We start from the raw sequence: 19,115 nt of genomic DNA, 5'->3' as shown, positions 1-19,115 counted from the left end.
GACATGGTCACCGGGGTCGGGGATCGAACCAGCGACCCTTTGGTTGCTAGACGGCCACTCCACCCCTGAGCCATGCCGCCCATTAATGTGTAGGGATAAGCGGAAGATGCCGATGGATGGATGGAACAAAGAATATTAAACAATAAGAAAGAATATTAGCATATGAAAGAATATGAAAGAATATTAGAATATGAAAGAATATGAAAGAACATTAGAATATGAAAGAATATGAAAGAACATTAGAATATGAAAGAATATGAAACAATTTCAAAGAAAATGAAAGAATATCAAAGAATATGAAAGAATATCAAGCAACATGAAAGAATATGAAAGTATATCAAAGAATATCAAACAAAATGAAAGAATGTTAAAGAATATGAAAGAATATGAAAGAGTATTAGAATATGAAAGAATATCAAACAATATGAAAGAATATGAAAGAATATTGGAAGAATATGAAAGAATATGAAAGAATATCAAACAATATGAAAGAATATGAAAGAATATCAAACAATATGAAAGACTATATAGAATGTCAAAGAATATTAAAGAATATGAAAGAATATAAAAATTATAGAAGATAAGAAAGCATATTTGAACAATATGAAAGAATATGAAAGAATATGAAAGAATATCAAGCAACATGAAAGAATATGAAAGCATATCAAATAATATCAAACAATATGAAAGAATATGAAAGAATATGAAAGAATATGAAAGAATATGAAAGAATATCAATGAATATCAAAGAATATCAAAGAATATCAAACAACAAGAAAGAATATGAAAGCATATCAAAGAATCTCAAAGAATATCAAAGAATATCAAACAACATGAAAGAATATGAAAGCATATCAAATAATATCAAACAATATGAAAGAATATAAAAGAATATGAAAGAATATGAAAGAATATCAATGAATATCAAAGAATATCAAAGAATATCAAACAACAAGAAAGAATATGAAAGCATATCAAAGAATCTCAAAGAATATCAAAGAATATCAAACAACATGAAAGAATATGAAAGCATATCAAACAATATCAAACAATATGAAAGAACATGAAAGAATATGAAAAAATATGAAAGAATATTTAAGAATATGAAAGAAAATCAAAGAATATGAAAGGATATCAAACAATATGAAAGAATAAGAAAGAATTTTAAAGAATATGAAAGAAAATTAGAATATGAAAGAATATGAAAGAATATCAAACAACATGAAAGAATATGAAAGAATGTAAAAGAATGTGAAAGAATATTAGGATAGGAAAGAATATAAAAAAATAAAAAACAAAGATTATTAAAGAATATGAAAGATTATGAAAGAATATGAAAGAATATGAGAAGAATACGAAAGAATATGAAAGAATATCAGAGAATATGAAAGAATATCAAAGAATAGAAAAGAATATGAAAGAATATGAAAGAATATGAAAGAATTTAAAACAATATTAAAGGATAGGAAAGAATATAAAAGAATAGAAAAGAATATGAAAGAACATGAAAGAATATCAAAGAATATCAATGAATTTAAAAGAATATTAAAGAATATGAAAGAATATCAAAGAATATCAAAGAACATGAAAGAATATCAAAGAACATGAAAGAATATCAAAGAATATGAAAGAACATGAAAGAACATGAAAGAATATCAAAGAATATGAAAGACTATCAAACAATATGAAAGACTATGAAAGAATATTACAATATGAAAGTCTATGAAAGAATATGAAAGAATATGAAAGAATATCAAAGAATATCAAAGAATATGAAAGAATATGAAAGAATATCGACGAATATCAAAGTATATCAAGGAATATCAAAGAATATGAAAGAAAATATAAGACTATTTGAAGAATATAAAAGAATATCAAAGAATATGAAAGAATATCAAACAACATGAAAGAATATGAAAGCATATCAAATAAAATCAAACAATATGAAAGAATATCAAAGAATATGAAAGAATTTGAAAGGATATCAAAGAATATCAAAGAATATGGGAAGAATATGAAAGAATATGAAAGAAAATGAAAGAAAATCAATGAATATCAAAGAATATCAAAGAACATTAGAAGAATATCAAAGAATATCAAAGAATATCAAAGACTATCAAGCAACATGAAAGAATATGAAAGCATATCAAAGAATATCAAACAATATCAAAGAATATGGAAGAATATCAAACAATTTGAAAGAATATCAAAGAATATGAAAGAATATTAAAGAATATCAAAGATTCTGAAAGAATATGAAAGAATATGAAAGAATATGAAAGAATATGAAAGAATATCAATGAATATCAAAGAATATCAAAGAATATCAAATAATATTAGAAGAATATAAAAGAATATTAGAATATGAAAGAACATCAGAGAATATCAAAGAATAGGAAAGAATATGAAAGAACATGAAAGAATATTAAAGAATATTAAAGAATAGGAAAGAATATAAAAGAATATAAAAGAATATGAAAGAACATGAAAGATTATCAAAGAATATCAAAGAATTTAAAAGAATATGAAAGAAAATCAAAGAATATCAAAGAATATGAAAGAACATGAAAGAATATCAAAGAATATCAAAGAATATGAAAGAACATGAAAGAATATCAAAGAATATGTAAGACTATCAAACAATATGAAAGAATATGAAAGAATATTACAATATGAAAGTCTATGAAAGAATATTAAAGAATATGGGAAGAATATGAAAGAATATGTAAGCATCTCAAAGAATATCAAACAATATTAAAGAAAATCAAAGAATATTAAAGAATATTAAAGAATATTAAAGAATATGAAAGAATATCAACGAATATCAAAGAATATCAAGGAATATCAAAGAATATGAAAGAATATCAAACAATATGAAAGAATTTTAAAGAATATGAAAGAATATCAAACAATATGAAAGAATATGAAAGAATATAAAAGAATATGAAAGAATATCAAAGAATATGAAAGAACATGAAAGAATATCAAAGAATATCAAAGAATTTAAAAGAATATGAAAGAATATCAAAGAAGATCAAGCAACATGAAAGAATTTGAAAGCATATCAAAGAATATTAAAGAATATGAAAGAATTTCAATGAATATGAAAGAATTTCAAAGAATATGAAAGAATATCAAATAAAATAGGAAGAATATAAAAGAATATCGAAGAATATGAAAGAATATCAAACAACATGAAAGAATATGAAAGCATATAAAAGAATAACAGTATGAAAGACTATCAAAGAATATGAAAGAATATATGGAATGTCAAAGAATAAGAAAGAATATGAAAGAAGATAAAAAATATTAGAAGATAATGAAGAAAATTTGAATTATATGAAAGAATATGAAAGAATATCAAACAACATGAAAGAATATGAAAGCATATCAAATAATATCAAACAACATGAAAGAATATCAAAGAATATTAAAGAATATGAAAGCATATCAAAGAATATCAAACAATATGAAAGAATATGAAAGAATATCAAAGAATATGAAAGAATAAGAAAGAATATTAGAATATGAAAGAACATCAAACAATATGAATGAATATGAAAGAATATTAGAAGGACATCAAAGAATATGAAAGAATATCAAACAATATGAATGAAAATGAAATAATATTAGAAGAACATCAAAGAATATGAAAGAATATCAAACAATATGACAGAATATCAACGAATATAAAACAATATGTAGAATGTCAAAGAATAAGAAAGAATATGAAAGAATATAAAAAATATTAGAAGATAAGAAAGAATATTTGAACAATGTGAAAGAATATGAAAGAATATGAAAGAATTTGAAAGAAAATGAAAGAATATCAAAAAATATGAAAGTATATTAAAGAAAACGAAAGAATGTGAAAGAATATTAAAAGAATATGAAAGAATATCAAACAATATCAAAGAATATTAGAAGAATATAAAAGAATATCAAAGAATATGAAAGAATATCAAACAACATGAAAGAAATTGAAAGCATATCAAAGAATATGAAAGAATATGAAAGAATATCAAAGAATATCAAAGAAAATGAAAGAATATCAAACAATATCAAACAGTATCAAACAATATTAGAAGGATATGAAAGAATATGAAAGAATATTAGAATATGAAAGAATATGAAAGAATATTAGAAGGATATGAAAGAATATGAAAGAATATTAAAGAATATTAAAGAATAGGAAAGAATATAAAAGAATATAAAAGAATATGAAAGAACATGAAAGATTATCAAAGAATATCAAAGAATTTAAAAGAATATCAAAGAATATCAAAGAATATCAAAGATTATGAAAGAATATGAAAGAACATGAAAGAATATCAAAGAATATCAAAGAATATGAAAGAACATGAAAGAATATCAAAGAATATGTAAGACTATCAAACAATATGAAAGAATATGAAAGAATATTAAAATATGAAAGTCTATGAAAGAATATTAAAGAATATGGGAAGAATATGAAAGAATATGAAAGCATATCAAAGAGTATCAAGGAATATCAAAGAATATGAAAGAATATATAAAACTTTTAGAATAATATAAAAGAATATCAAAGAAAATGAAAGAAAATCAAACAACATGGAAGAATATGAAAGCATATCAAATAATATCAAACAATATGAAAGAATATCAAAGAACATGAAAGAATTTGAAAGGATATCAAAGAACATCAAGGAATATGGGAAGAATATGAAAGAATATGAAAGAATATGAAAGAAAATGAAAGAATATCAATGAATATCAAAGAATATCAAAGAATATTAGAAGAATATCAAAGAATATCAAAGAATATCAAGCAACATGAAAGAATATGAAAGCATATCAAAGAATATCAAACAATATCAAAGAATATGAAAGGATATCAAACAATATGAAAGAATATCAAAGAATATGAAAGAATATTCACGAATATGAAAGAAAATTAGATTATGAAAGAAGATCAAAGAATATCAAAGAATATTAGAAGAATATGAAAGAATATGAAAGAACATGAAAGAATATGAAAGAATATGAAAGAATATGAAAGAGTATTAAGGAATATGAAAGAAAATTAGAAGAATAAAAAAAGAAAATCAAACAATATGAAAGAATATGAAAGAATATAAGAATAGGAAAGTATATCAAAAAATATGAAAGAATATTAAAGAATATCAAAGATTCTGAAAGAATATGAAAGAATATGAAAGAATATCAATGAATATCAAAGAATATTAGAAGAATATAAAAGAATATTAGAATATGAAAGAACATCAAACAATATGAAAGAATATTGAATAATATGAAAGAAAATGAAAGAGTATACAAATATGAAAGAATATCAAACAATATGAAAGAATATCAAACAATATGAAAGAATGTGAAAGAATATTAGAATAGGAAAGAATATCAAATGATATGAAAGAATATGAAATAATATGAAAGAATTTCAGAAGAATACCAAAGAATATCAAACAATATTAAAGAAAATCAAAGAATATTAAAGAATATGAAAGAATATGAAAGAATATCAACGAATATCAAAGAATATCAAGGAATATCAAAGAATATGAAAGAATACATAATACTATTAGAAGAATATAAAAGAATATCAAAGAAAATGAAAGAATATCAAACAACATGAAAGAATATGAAAGCATATCAAATAATATCAAACAATATGAAAGAATATCAAAGAATATGAAAGAATTTGAAAGGATATCAAAGAATATCAAGGAATAGGGGAAGAATATGAAAGAATATGAAAGAATATGAAAGAAAATGAAAGAATATCAATGAATATCAAAGAATATCAAAGAATATTAGAAGAATATCAAAGAATATCAAAGAATATCAAGCAACATGAAAGAATATGAAAGCATATCAAAGAATATCAAACAATATCAAAGAATATGAAAGGATATCAAACAATATGAAAGAATATCAAAGAATATGAAAGAATATTAACGAATATGAAAGAAAATTAGATTATGAAAGAATATCAAAGAATATAAAAGAATATTAGAAGAATATGAAAGAACATGAAAGAATATGAAAGAATATGAAAGAATATGAAAGAATATGAAAGAGTATTAAGGAATATGAAAGAAAATTAGAAGAATAAAAAAAGAAAATCAAACAATATGAAAGAATATGAAAGAATATAAGAATAGGAAAGTATATCAAAAAATATGAAAGAATATTAAAGAAAATCAAAGATTCTGAAAGAATATGAAAGAATATCAAAGATTATTAAAGAATATGAAAGAATATGAAAGAATATCAATGAATATCAAAGAATATCAAAGAATATCAAAGAATATCAAAGAATATCAAAGAATATTAGAAGAATATCAAGCAACATGAAAGAATATGAAAGCATATCAAAGAATATCAAACAATATCAAAGAATATGAAAGGATATCAAACAATATGAAAGAATATCAAAGAATATGAAAGAATATTAACGAATATGAAAGAAAATTAGATTATGAAGGAATATGAAAATATATGAAAGAATATAAGAATATCAAAGAATATCAAACAATATGAAAGACGATCAAAAAATATGAAAGAATATGAAAGAATATTACTATATGAAAGAATATGAAAGAATATGAAAGAATATTAGAATATGAAAGAATATCAAACAATATGAAAGACTATGAAAGAATATGAAAGAATATGAAATAATATCAAAGAATATGGGAAGAATATAAAAGAATATGAAACAATATCGAAGAATATGAATGAATATCAAATAATGTAAATAATATGAAAGAATATCAAAGTATATGAAAGAATATAAAACAATATCAAACAATATCAAAGAATATTAGAAGGATATGAAAGAATAAGAAAGAATATTAGAATATGAAAGAACATGAAAGAATTTCAAAGAATATGAAAGAATATCAAACAAAATCAAAGAATATGAAAGAATATGAAAGAAAATTAGAAGAATATAAAAGAATATGAAAGAATATCAAACAATATGAAAGAATATATGGAATGTCAAAGAATAAGAAAGAATATGAAAGAATATGAAAGAAGATAAAAAATATGAGAAGATAATGAAGAAAATTTGAACAATATGAAAGAATATCAAACAACATGAAAGAATATCAAAGAATATCAAAGAATATCAAAGTATATCAAATAGTATGAAAGAACATGAAAAAATATCAAAGAATATCAAAGAATTTAAAAGAATATGAAAGAATATGAAAGAATACGAAAGAATATTGGAAGAATATGAAAGAATATGAAAGAATATGAAAGAATATCAAAGAATATGAAAGAATAAGAAAGAATATTAGAATATGAAAGAACATCAAACAATATGAATGAATATGAAAGAATTTTAGAAGGACATCAAAGAATATGAAAGAATATCAAACAATATGAATGAATATGAAAGAATATTAGAAGAACATCAAAGAATATGAAAGAATATCAAACAATATGACAGAATATCAACGAATATAAAAGAATATATAGAATGTCAAAGAATAAGAAAGAAAATGAAAGAATATAAAAAATATTAGAAGATAAGAAAGGATATTTGAACAATATGAAAGAATATGAAAGAATATATAGAATATTAGAGAATAAGAAAGAATATGAAATAATATAAAAAATATTAGAAGATAAGAAAGAATATTTGAACAATGTGAAAGAATATGAAAGAATATGAAAGAATTTGAAAGAAAATGAAAGAATATCAAAAAATATGAAAATATTAAAGAAAACGAAAGAAAGTGAAAGAATATTAAAAGAATATGAAAGAATATCAAACAATATGAAAGAGTAATAAAGTATATGAAAGAATATCAATGATATGAAAGAATTTAAAAGAATTTGAAAGAATATGAAAGAATATTGGAAAAATATAAAAGAATATCAAAGAATATGAAAGAATATCAAACAACGTGAAAGAATTTTAAAGCATATCAAAGAATATCAAACAAAATGAAAGAATATCAAAGAATATCAAACAAAATGAAAGAATATGAAAGAATATCAAACAATATGAAAGAATATCAAAGAATATCAAAGAATATGAAAGAATATCAAAGAATATCAAAGAATATGAAAGAATAAGAAAGAATATTAGAATATGAAAGAACATCAAACAATATGAATGAATATGAAAGAATTTTAGAAGGACATCAAAGAATATGAAAGAATATCAAACAATATGAATGAATATGAAAGAATATTAGAAGAACATCAAAGAATATGAAAGAATATCAAACAATATGACAGAATATCAACGAATATAAAAGAATATATAGAATGTCAAATAATAAGAAAGAAAATGAAAGAATATAAAAAATATTAGAAGATAAGAAAGGATATTTGAACAATATGAAAGAATATGAAAGAATATATAGAATATTAGAGAATAAGAAAGAATATGAAATAATATAAAAAATATTAGAAGATAAGAAAGAATATTTGAACAATGTGAAAGAATATGAAAGAATATGAAAGAATTTGAAAGAAAATGAAAGAATATCAAAAAATATGAAAATATTAAAGAAAACGAAAGAAAGTGAAAGAATATTAAAAGAATATGAAAGAATATCAAACAATATGAAAGAGTAATAAAGTATATGAAAGAATATCAATGATATGAAAGAATTTAAAAGAATTTGAAAGAATATGAAAGAATATTGGAAAAATATAAAAGAATATCAAAGAATATGAAAGAATATCAAACAACATGAAAGAATTTTAAAGCATATCAAAGAATATCAAACAAAATGAAAGAATATGAAAGAATATCAAACAATATGAAAGAATATCAAAGAATATCAAAGAATATCAAAGAATATCAAACAATATGAAAGAATATGAAAGAATATCAAACAATATGAAAGAATATCAAAGAATATCAAAGAAAATGAAAGAATATCAAACAATATCAAAAAATATCAAAGAATAATAGAAGGATATGAAAGAATATTAGAAGAATATGAAAGAATATCAAAGAATATTAGAATAATTTGAAAGAATATTAGAGATATATGAAAAAATATGAAAAAATATGAGAAGAATATGAAAGAATATTAGAAGGACATGAAAGAATATGAAAGAATATTAGAATATGAAAGAATATGAAAGAATTTTGAAGAATATGAAAGAATATCAAACAATATGAAAGAATATGAAAGAATATCAAAGAATATGAAAGAATATTAGAAGAATATCAAAGAATATCAAAGAATATCAAAGAATATCAAACAATATGAAAGAATATAAAAGAATATCAAAGAATATCAACGAATATTTGAAGAATATAAAAGAATATCAAAGAACATGAAAAAATATCAAATAATATCAAACAATTTAAAAGATTATGAAAGAATATGAAAGAATATCAAAGAATATTAGAAGAATATAAAAGAATATCAAAGAATATGAAAGAATATCAAACAACATGAAAGAATTTGAAAGCATATGGAAGAATATGAAAGAATATGAAAGAATATCAAACAATATCAAACTATATCAAAGAATATTAGAAGGATAGGAAAGAATATTAGAAGAATAAGAAAGAATTTCAAAGAATATTAGAAGAATATGAAAGAATATTAGAGGTATATGAAAGAATATGAAAAAATATTAGAGGAATATGAAAGAATATGAAAGAATATTAGAAGGATATGAAAGAATATGAAAGAATATCAAACAATATGAAAGAATATGAAAGAATATTAGAAGAATATCAAAGAATTTGAAAGAAGATCAAACAATATGAAAGAATATGAAAGAATATGAAAGAATATCAAAGAATATCAAAGAATTTAAAAGAATATCAAAGAATATGACAGAAAATGAAAGAACATGAAAGAATATCAAACAATATGAAAGAATATAAAACGATATGAAAGAATATCAAACAATATGAAATAATTTGAAAGCATATCAAAGAATATGAAAGAATATCAAAGAATACGAAAGAATATCAAACAACATGAAATAATTTGAAAGCATATGAAAGAATATGAAAGAATATGAAAGAATATAAAGAATATCAAAGAATATCGGCTGCACGGTGGTGCAGTGTTTAGCACTATGGCCTCACAGCAACAAGGTGCAGGTTCAACTCCAGTCTCGGGCACGAGATCTTTCTGTGTGGAGTTTGCATGTTCTCCCCGTGCCTGCGTGGGTTCTCGCCGGGTAAGGCGGCTTCCTCCCACCGTCCAAAGACATGCAATTTGGGGACTAAGCTGATTGGATTCTCTAAATTGACCGTAGGTATGAATATGAGTGTGAATGGTTGTTGGTCTCTCGATGTTGGCCCTGCGATGGACTGGCGACCTGTCCAGGGTGTACCCCGCCTCTCGCCCGTTAACGCTGGGATATGCTCCAGCCCCCCCGCGACCCTTAAGGTGTAGGGATAAGCGGAAGATGACGATGGATGGATGGAAAAAGAATATCAAAGAATATCAAAGAATAAGATGGAACAAAGAATATTAAACAATAAGAAAGAATATTAGCATATGAAAGAATATGAAAGAATATTAGAATATGAAAGAATATGAAAGAACATTAGAATATGAAAGAATATGAAAAAATTTCAAAGAAAATGAAAGAATATCAAAGAATATGAAAGAATATCAAGCAACATGAAAGAATATGAAAGTATATCAAAGAATATCAAACAAAATGAAAGAATGTTAAAGAATATGAAAGAATATGAAAGAGTATTAGAATATGAAAGAATATGAAAGAATATCAAACAATATGAAAGAATATTGGAAGAATATGAAAGAATATTGGAAGAATATGAAAGAATATGAAAGAATATCAAACAATATGAAAGAATATGAAAGAATATCAAAGAATATGAAAGACTATATAAAATGTCAAAGAATTTTAAAGAATATGAAAGAATATAAAAATTATAGAAGATAAGAAAGCATATTTGAAAAATATGAAAGAATATGAAAGAATATGAAAGAATATCAAACAACATGAAAGAATATGAAAGCATATCAAATAATATCAAAGAATATGAAAGAATATGAAAGAATATGAAAGAATATGAAAGAATATCAATGAATATCAAAGAATATCAAAGAATATCAAACAACAAGAAAGAATATGAAAGCATATCAAAGAATCTCAAAGAATATCAAAGAATATCAAACAACATGAAAGCATATCAAAGAATCTCAAAGAATATCAAAGAATATCAAACAACATGAAAGAATATTAAAGCATATCAAATAATATCAAACAATATGAAAGAATATGAAAGGATATGAAAGAATATCAATGAATATCAAAGAATATCAAAGAATATCAAAGAATATCAAACAACAAGAAAGAATATGAAAGCATATCAAAGAATCTCAAAGAATATCAAAGAATATCAAACAACATGAAAGAATATGAAAGCATATCAAACAATATCAAACAATATGAAAGAACATGAAAGAATATGAAAAAATATGAAAGAATATTTAAGAATATGAAAGAATATCAAAGAATATGAAAGGATATCAAACAATATGAAAGAATAAGAAAGAATTTTAAAGAATATGAAAGAAAATTAGAATATGAAAGAATATGAAAGAATATCAAACAACATGAAAGAATATGAAAGAATGTAAAAGAATGTGAAAGAATATTAGAATAGGAAAGAATATAAAAAAATAAAAAAACAAAGATTATTAAAGAATATGAAAGATTATGAAAGAATATGAAAGAATATAAGAAGAATATGAAAGAATATGAAAGAATATGAAAGAATATCAAAGAATATTAGAAGAATATAAAAGAATATGAAAGAATATCAAACAATATGAAAGAATATGAAAGAATATCAGAGAATATGAAAGAATATCAAAGAATAGAAAAGAACATGAAAGAATATGAAAGAATATGAAAGAATATTAAAGAATAGGAAAGAATATAAAAGAATAGAAAAGAATATGAAAGAACATGAAAGAATATCAAAGAATATCAATGAATTTAAAAGAATATTAAAGAATATGAAAGAATATCAAAGTATATCAATTAATATCAAAGAACATGAAAGAATATCAAAGAATATGAAAGAACATGAAAGAACATGAAAGAATATCAAAGAATATGAAAGACTATCAAACAATATGAAAGACTATGAAAGAATATTACAATATGAAAGTCTATGAAAGAATATGAAAGAATATGAAAGAATATGAAAGAATATCAAAGAATATCAAAGAATATGAAAGAATATGTAAGAATATGAAAGCATATCAAAGAATATCAAACAATATGAAAGAATATCAAAGAATATTGAAGAATATTAAAGAATATGAAAGAATATCGACGAATATCAAAGAATATCAAGGAATATCAAAGAATATGAAAGAATATATAAGACTATTAGAAGAATATAAAAGAATATCAAACAATATGAAAGAATATCAAACAACATGAAAGAATATGAAAGCATATCAAAGAATATCAAAGAATATGGGAAGAATATGAAAGAAAATGAAAGAATATCAATGAATATCAAAGAATATCAAAGAATATTAGAAGAATATCAAAGAATATCAAAGAATATCAAAGACTATCGAGCAACATGAAAGAATATGAAAGCATATCAAAGAATATCAAACAATATCAAAGAATATGAAAGAATATCAAACAATTTGAAAGAATATCAAAGAATATGAAAGAATATAAAAGAATATCAAAGATTCTGAAAGAATATGAAAGAATATGAAAGAATATCAAAGATTATTAAAGAATATGAAAGAATATGAAAGAATATGAAAGAATATCAATGAATATCAAAGAATATCAAAGAATATCAAAGAATATCAAAGAATATTAGAAGAATATAAAAGAATATTAGAATATGAAAGAACATCAGAGAATATCAAAGAATATGAAAGAATATCAAACAATATGAAAGAATATGAAAGAATATTAGAAGAATATCAAAGAATTTGAAAGAAGATCAAACAATATGAAAGAATATGAAAGAATATTAGAAGAATATCAAAGAATTTGAAAGAAGATCAAACAATATGAAAGAATATGAAAGAATATGAAAGAATATCAAAGAATATCAAAGAATTTAAAAGAATATCAAAGAATATGACAGAAAATGAAAGAACATGAAAGAATATCAAACAATATGAAAGAATATAAAACGATATGAAAGAATATCAAACAATATGAAATAATTTGAAAGCATATCAAAGAATATGAAAGAATATCAAAGAATACGAAAGAATATCAAACAACATGAAATAATTTGAAAGCATATGAAAGAATATGAAAGAATATGAAAGAATATAAAGAATATCAAAGAATATCGGCTGCACGGTGGTGCAGTGTTTAGCACTATGGCCTCACAGCAACAAGGTGCAGGTTCAACTCCAGTCTCGGGCACGAGATCTTTCTGTGTGGAGTTTGCATGTTCTCCCCGTGCCTGCGTGGGTTCTCGCCGGGTAAGGCGGCTTCCTCCCACCGTCCAAAGACATGCAATTTGGGGACTAAGCTGATTGGATTCTCTAAATTGACCGTAGGTATGAATATGAGTGTGAATGGTTGTTGGTCTCTCGATGTTGGCCCTGCGATGGACTGGCGACCTGTCCAGGGTGTACCCCGCCTCTCGCCCGTTAACGCTGGGATATGCTCCAGCCCCCCCGCGACCCTTAAGGTGTAGGGATAAGCGGAAGATGACGATGGATGGATGGAAAAAGAATATCAAAGAATATCAAAGAATAAGATGGAACAAAGAATATTAAACAATAAGAAAGAATATTAGCATATGAAAGAATATGAAAGAATATTAGAATATGAAAGAATATGAAAGAACATTAGAATATGAAAGAATATGAAAAAATTTCAAAGAAAATGAAAGAATATCAAAGAATATGAAAGAATATCAAGCAACATGAAAGAATATGAAAGTATATCAAAGAATATCAAACAAAATGAAAGAATGTTAAAGAATATGAAAGAATATGAAAGAGTATTAGAATATGAAAGAATATGAAAGAATATCAAACAATATGAAAGAATATTGGAAGAATATGAAAGAATATTGGAAGAATATGAAAGAATATGAAAGAATATCAAACAATATGAAAGAATATGAAAGAATATCAAAGAATATGAAAGACTATATAAAATGTCAAAGAATTTTAAAGAATATGAAAGAATATAAAAATTATAGAAGATAAGAAAGCATATTTGAAAAATATGAAAGAATATGAAAGAATATGAAAGAATATCAAACAACATGAAAGAATATGAAAGCATATCAAATAATATCAAAGAATATGAAAGAATATGAAAGAATATGAAAGAATATGAAAGAATATCAATGAATATCAAAGAATATCAAAGAATATCAAACAACAAGAAAGAATATGAAAGCATATCAAAGAATCTCAAAGAATATCAAAGAATATCAAACAACATGAAAGCATATCAAAGAATCTCAAAGAATATCAAAGAATATCAAACAACATGAAAGAATATTAAAGCATATCAAATAATATCAAACAATATGAAAGAATATGAAAGGATATGAAAGAATATCAATGAATATCAAAGAATATCAAAGAATATCAAAGAATATCAAACAACAAGAAAGAATATGAAAGCATATCAAAGAATCTCAAAGAATATCAAAGAATATCAAACAACATGAAAGAATATGAAAGCATATCAAACAATATCAAACAATATGAAAGAACATGAAAGAATATGAAAAAATATGAAAGAATATTTAAGAATATGAAAGAATATCAAAGAATATGAAAGGATATCAAACAATATGAAAGAATAAGAAAGAATTTTAAAGAATATGAAAGAAAATTAGAATATGAAAGAATATGAAAGAATATCAAACAACATGAAAGAATATGAAAGAATGTAAAAGAATGTGAAAGAATATTAGAATAGGAAAGAATATAAAAAAATAAAAAAACAAAGATTATTAAAGAATATGAAAGATTATGAAAGAATATGAAAGAATATAAGAAGAATATGAAAGAATATGAAAGAATATGAAAGAATATCAAAGAATATTAGAAGAATATAAAAGAATATGAAAGAATATCAAACAATATGAAAGAATATGAAAGAATATCAGAGAATATGAAAGAATATCAAAGAATAGAAAAGAACATGAAAGAATATGAAAGAATATGAAAGAATATTAAAGAATAGGAAAGAATATAAAAGAATAGAAAAGAATATGAAAGAACATGAAAGAATATCAAAGAATATCAATGAATTTAAAAGAATATTAAAGAATATGAAAGAATATCAAAGTATATCAATTAATATCAAAGAACATGAAAGAATATCAAAGAATATGAAAGAACATGAAAGAACATGAAAGAATATCAAAGAATATGAAAGACTATCAAACAATATGAAAGACTATGAAAGAATATTACAATATGAAAGTCTATGAAAGAATATGAAAGAATATGAAAGAATATGAAAGAATATCAAAGAATATCAAAGAATATGAAAGAATATGTAAGAATATGAAAGCATATCAAAGAATATCAAACAATATGAAAGAATATCAAAGAATATTGAAGAATATTAAAGAATATGAAAGAATATCGACGAATATCAAAGAATATCAAGGAATATCAAAGAATATGAAAGAATATATAAGACTATTAGAAGAATATAAAAGAATATCAAACAATATGAAAGAATATCAAACAACATGAAAGAATATGAAAGCATATCAAAGAATATCAAAGAATATGGGAAGAATATGAAAGAAAATGAAAGAATATCAATGAATATCAAAGAATATCAAAGAATATTAGAAGAATATCAAAGAATATCAAAGAATATCAAAGACTATCGAGCAACATGAAAGAATATGAAAGCATATCAAAGAATATCAAACAATATCAAAGAATATGAAAGAATATCAAACAATTTGAAAGAATATCAAAGAATATGAAAGAATATAAAAGAATATCAAAGATTCTGAAAGAATATGAAAGAATATGAAAGAATATCAAAGATTATTAAAGAATATGAAAGAATATGAAAGAATATGAAAGAATATCAATGAATATCAAAGAATATCAAAGAATATCAAAGAATATCAAAGAATATTAGAAGAATATAAAAGAATATTAGAATATGAAAGAACATCAGAGAATATCAAAGAATAGGAAAGAATATGAAAGAATATGAAAGAATATTAAAGAACATGAAAGATAATCAAAGAATATCAAAGAATTTAAAAGAATATCAAAGAATATCAAAGAATATCAAAGAATATCAAAGAATATGAAAGAACATGAAAGAATATCAAAGAATATCAAAGAATATGAAAGAACATGAAAGAATATCAAAGAATATGTAAGACTATCAAACAATATGAAAGAATATGAAAGAATATTACAATATGAAAGTCTATGAAAGAATATTAAAGAATATGGGAAGAATATGAAAGAATATGAAAGCATATCAAAGAATATCAAACAATATTAAAGAAAATCAAAGAATATTAAAGAATATTAAAGAATATGAAAGAATATCAACGAATATCAAAGAATATCAAGGAATATCAAAGAATATGAAAGAATACATAATACTATTAGAAGAATATAAAAGAATATCAAAGAAAATGAAAGAATATCAAACAACATGAAAGAATATGAAAGCATATCAAATAATATCAAACAATATGAAAGAATATCAAAGAATATGAAAGAATTTGAAAGGATATCAAAGAATATCAAGGAATATGGGAAGAATATGAAAGAATATGAAAGAATATGAAAGAAAATGAAAGAATATCAATGAATATCAGAGAATATCAAAGAATTTTAGAAGAATATCAAAGAATATCAAAGAATATCAAGCAACATGAAAGAATATGAAAGCATATCAAAGAATATCAAACAATATCAAAGAATATGAAAGGATATCAAACAATATGAAAGAATATCAAAGAATATGAAAGAATATTAGAAGAATATGAAAGAATATGAAAGAACATGAAAGAATATGAAAGGATATCAAACAATATGAAAGAATATGAAAGAGTATTAAGGAATATGAAAGAAAATTAGAAGAATAAAAAAAGAAAATCAAACAATATGAATGAATATGAAAGAATATAAGAATAGGAAAGTATATCAAAAAATATGAAAGAATATTAAAGAATATCAAAGATTCTGAAAGAATATGAAAGAATATCAAAGATTATTGAAGAATATGAAAGAATATGAAAGAATATCAATGAATATCAAAGAATATCAAAGAATATCAAAGAATATTAGAAGAATATAAAAGAATATTAGAATATGAAAGAACATCAAACAATATGAAAGAATATTGAATAATATGAAAGAAAATGAAAGAATATACAAATATGAAAGAATATCAAACAATATGAAAGAATATCAAACAATATGAAAGAATGTGAAAGAATATCAAAGAATTTCAAAGAATATCAAAGAATATCAAAGAATATCCAAAAATATAAAGAATATCAAAGAATATCAAAGAATATCAAAGAATATCAAGCAACATGAAAGAATATGAAAGCATATCAAAGAATATCAAACAATATGAAAGAATATGAAAGGATATCAAACAATATGAAAGAATATCAAAGAATATGAAAGAATATTAACGAATATGAAAGAAAATTAGATTATGAAGGAATATGAAAATATATGAAAGAATATAAGAATATCAAACAATATCAAACAATATGAAAGACGATCAAAAAATATGAAAGAATATGAAAGAATATTACTATATGAAAGAATATGAAAGAATATGAAAGAATATTAGAATATGAAAGAATATCAAACAATATGAAAGACTATGAAAGAATATGAAAGAATATCAAAGAATATGGGAAGAATATAAAAGAATATGAAACAATATCTAAGAATATGAATGAATATCAAATAATGTAAATAATATGAAAGAATATCAAAGTATATGAAAGAATATAAAACAATATCAAACAATATCAAAGAATATTAGAAGGATATGAAAGAATAAGAAAGAATATTAGAATATGAAAGAACATGAAAGAATTTCAAAGAATATGAAAGAATATCAAACAAAATCAAAGAATATGAAAGAATATGAAAGAAAATTAGAAGAATATCAAAGAATATGAAGGAATATCAAACAATATGAAAGAATATGAAAGAATATGTAACAATATCAAAGAATATGAAAGAACATGAAAGAATATCAAAGAATATCAAAGAATTTAAAAGAATAATAAAGAATATCAAAGAATATCAAAGAATATTAGAAGAATATAAAAGAATTTTAAAGAATATGAAAGAATATACAAATATGAAAGAATATGAAAGCATATCAAAGAATATCAAACAATATCAAAGAATATGAAAGGATATCAAACAATATGAAAGAATATCAAAGAATATGAAAGAATATTAACGAATATGAAAGAAAATTAGATTATGAAGGAATATGAAAATATATGAAAGAATATAAGAATATCAAACAATATCAAACAATATGAAAGACGATCAAAAAATATGAAAGAATATGAAAGAATATTACTATATGAAAGAATATGAAAGAATATGAAAGAATATTAGAATATGAAAGAATATCAAACAATATGAAAGACTATGAAAGAATATGAAAGAATATCAAAGAATATGGGAAGAATATAAAAGAATATGAAACAATATCGAAGAATATGAATGAATATCAAATAATGTAAATAGTATGAAAGAATATCAAAGTATATGAAAGAATATAAAACAATATCAAACAATATCAAAGAATATTAGAAGGATATGAAAGAATAAGAAAGAATATTAGAATATGAAAGAACATGAAAGAATTTCAAAGAATATGAAAGAATATCAAACAAAATCAAAGAATATGAAAGAATATGAAAGAAAATTAGAAGAATATCAAAGAATATGAAAGAATATCAAACAATATGAAAGAATATGAAAGAATATGTAACAATATCAAAGAATATGAAAGAAAATGAAAGAATATCAAAGAATATCAAAGAATGTAAAAGAATAATAAAGAATATCAAAGAATATCAAAGAATATTAGAAGAATATAAAAGAATATCAAAGAATATGAAAGAATATACAAAT

This window comes from Aulostomus chinensis, chromosome 19, assembly GCF_037954235.1.
Source record: "Aulostomus chinensis isolate RoL2024-O1b breed Wild chromosome 19, RoL_Achi_v1.0, whole genome shotgun sequence".
In the NCBI taxonomy this organism is placed as follows: Eukaryota; Metazoa; Chordata; class Actinopteri; order Syngnathiformes; family Aulostomidae; genus Aulostomus; species Aulostomus chinensis.
This window is presented reverse-complemented; position numbering follows the sequence as displayed.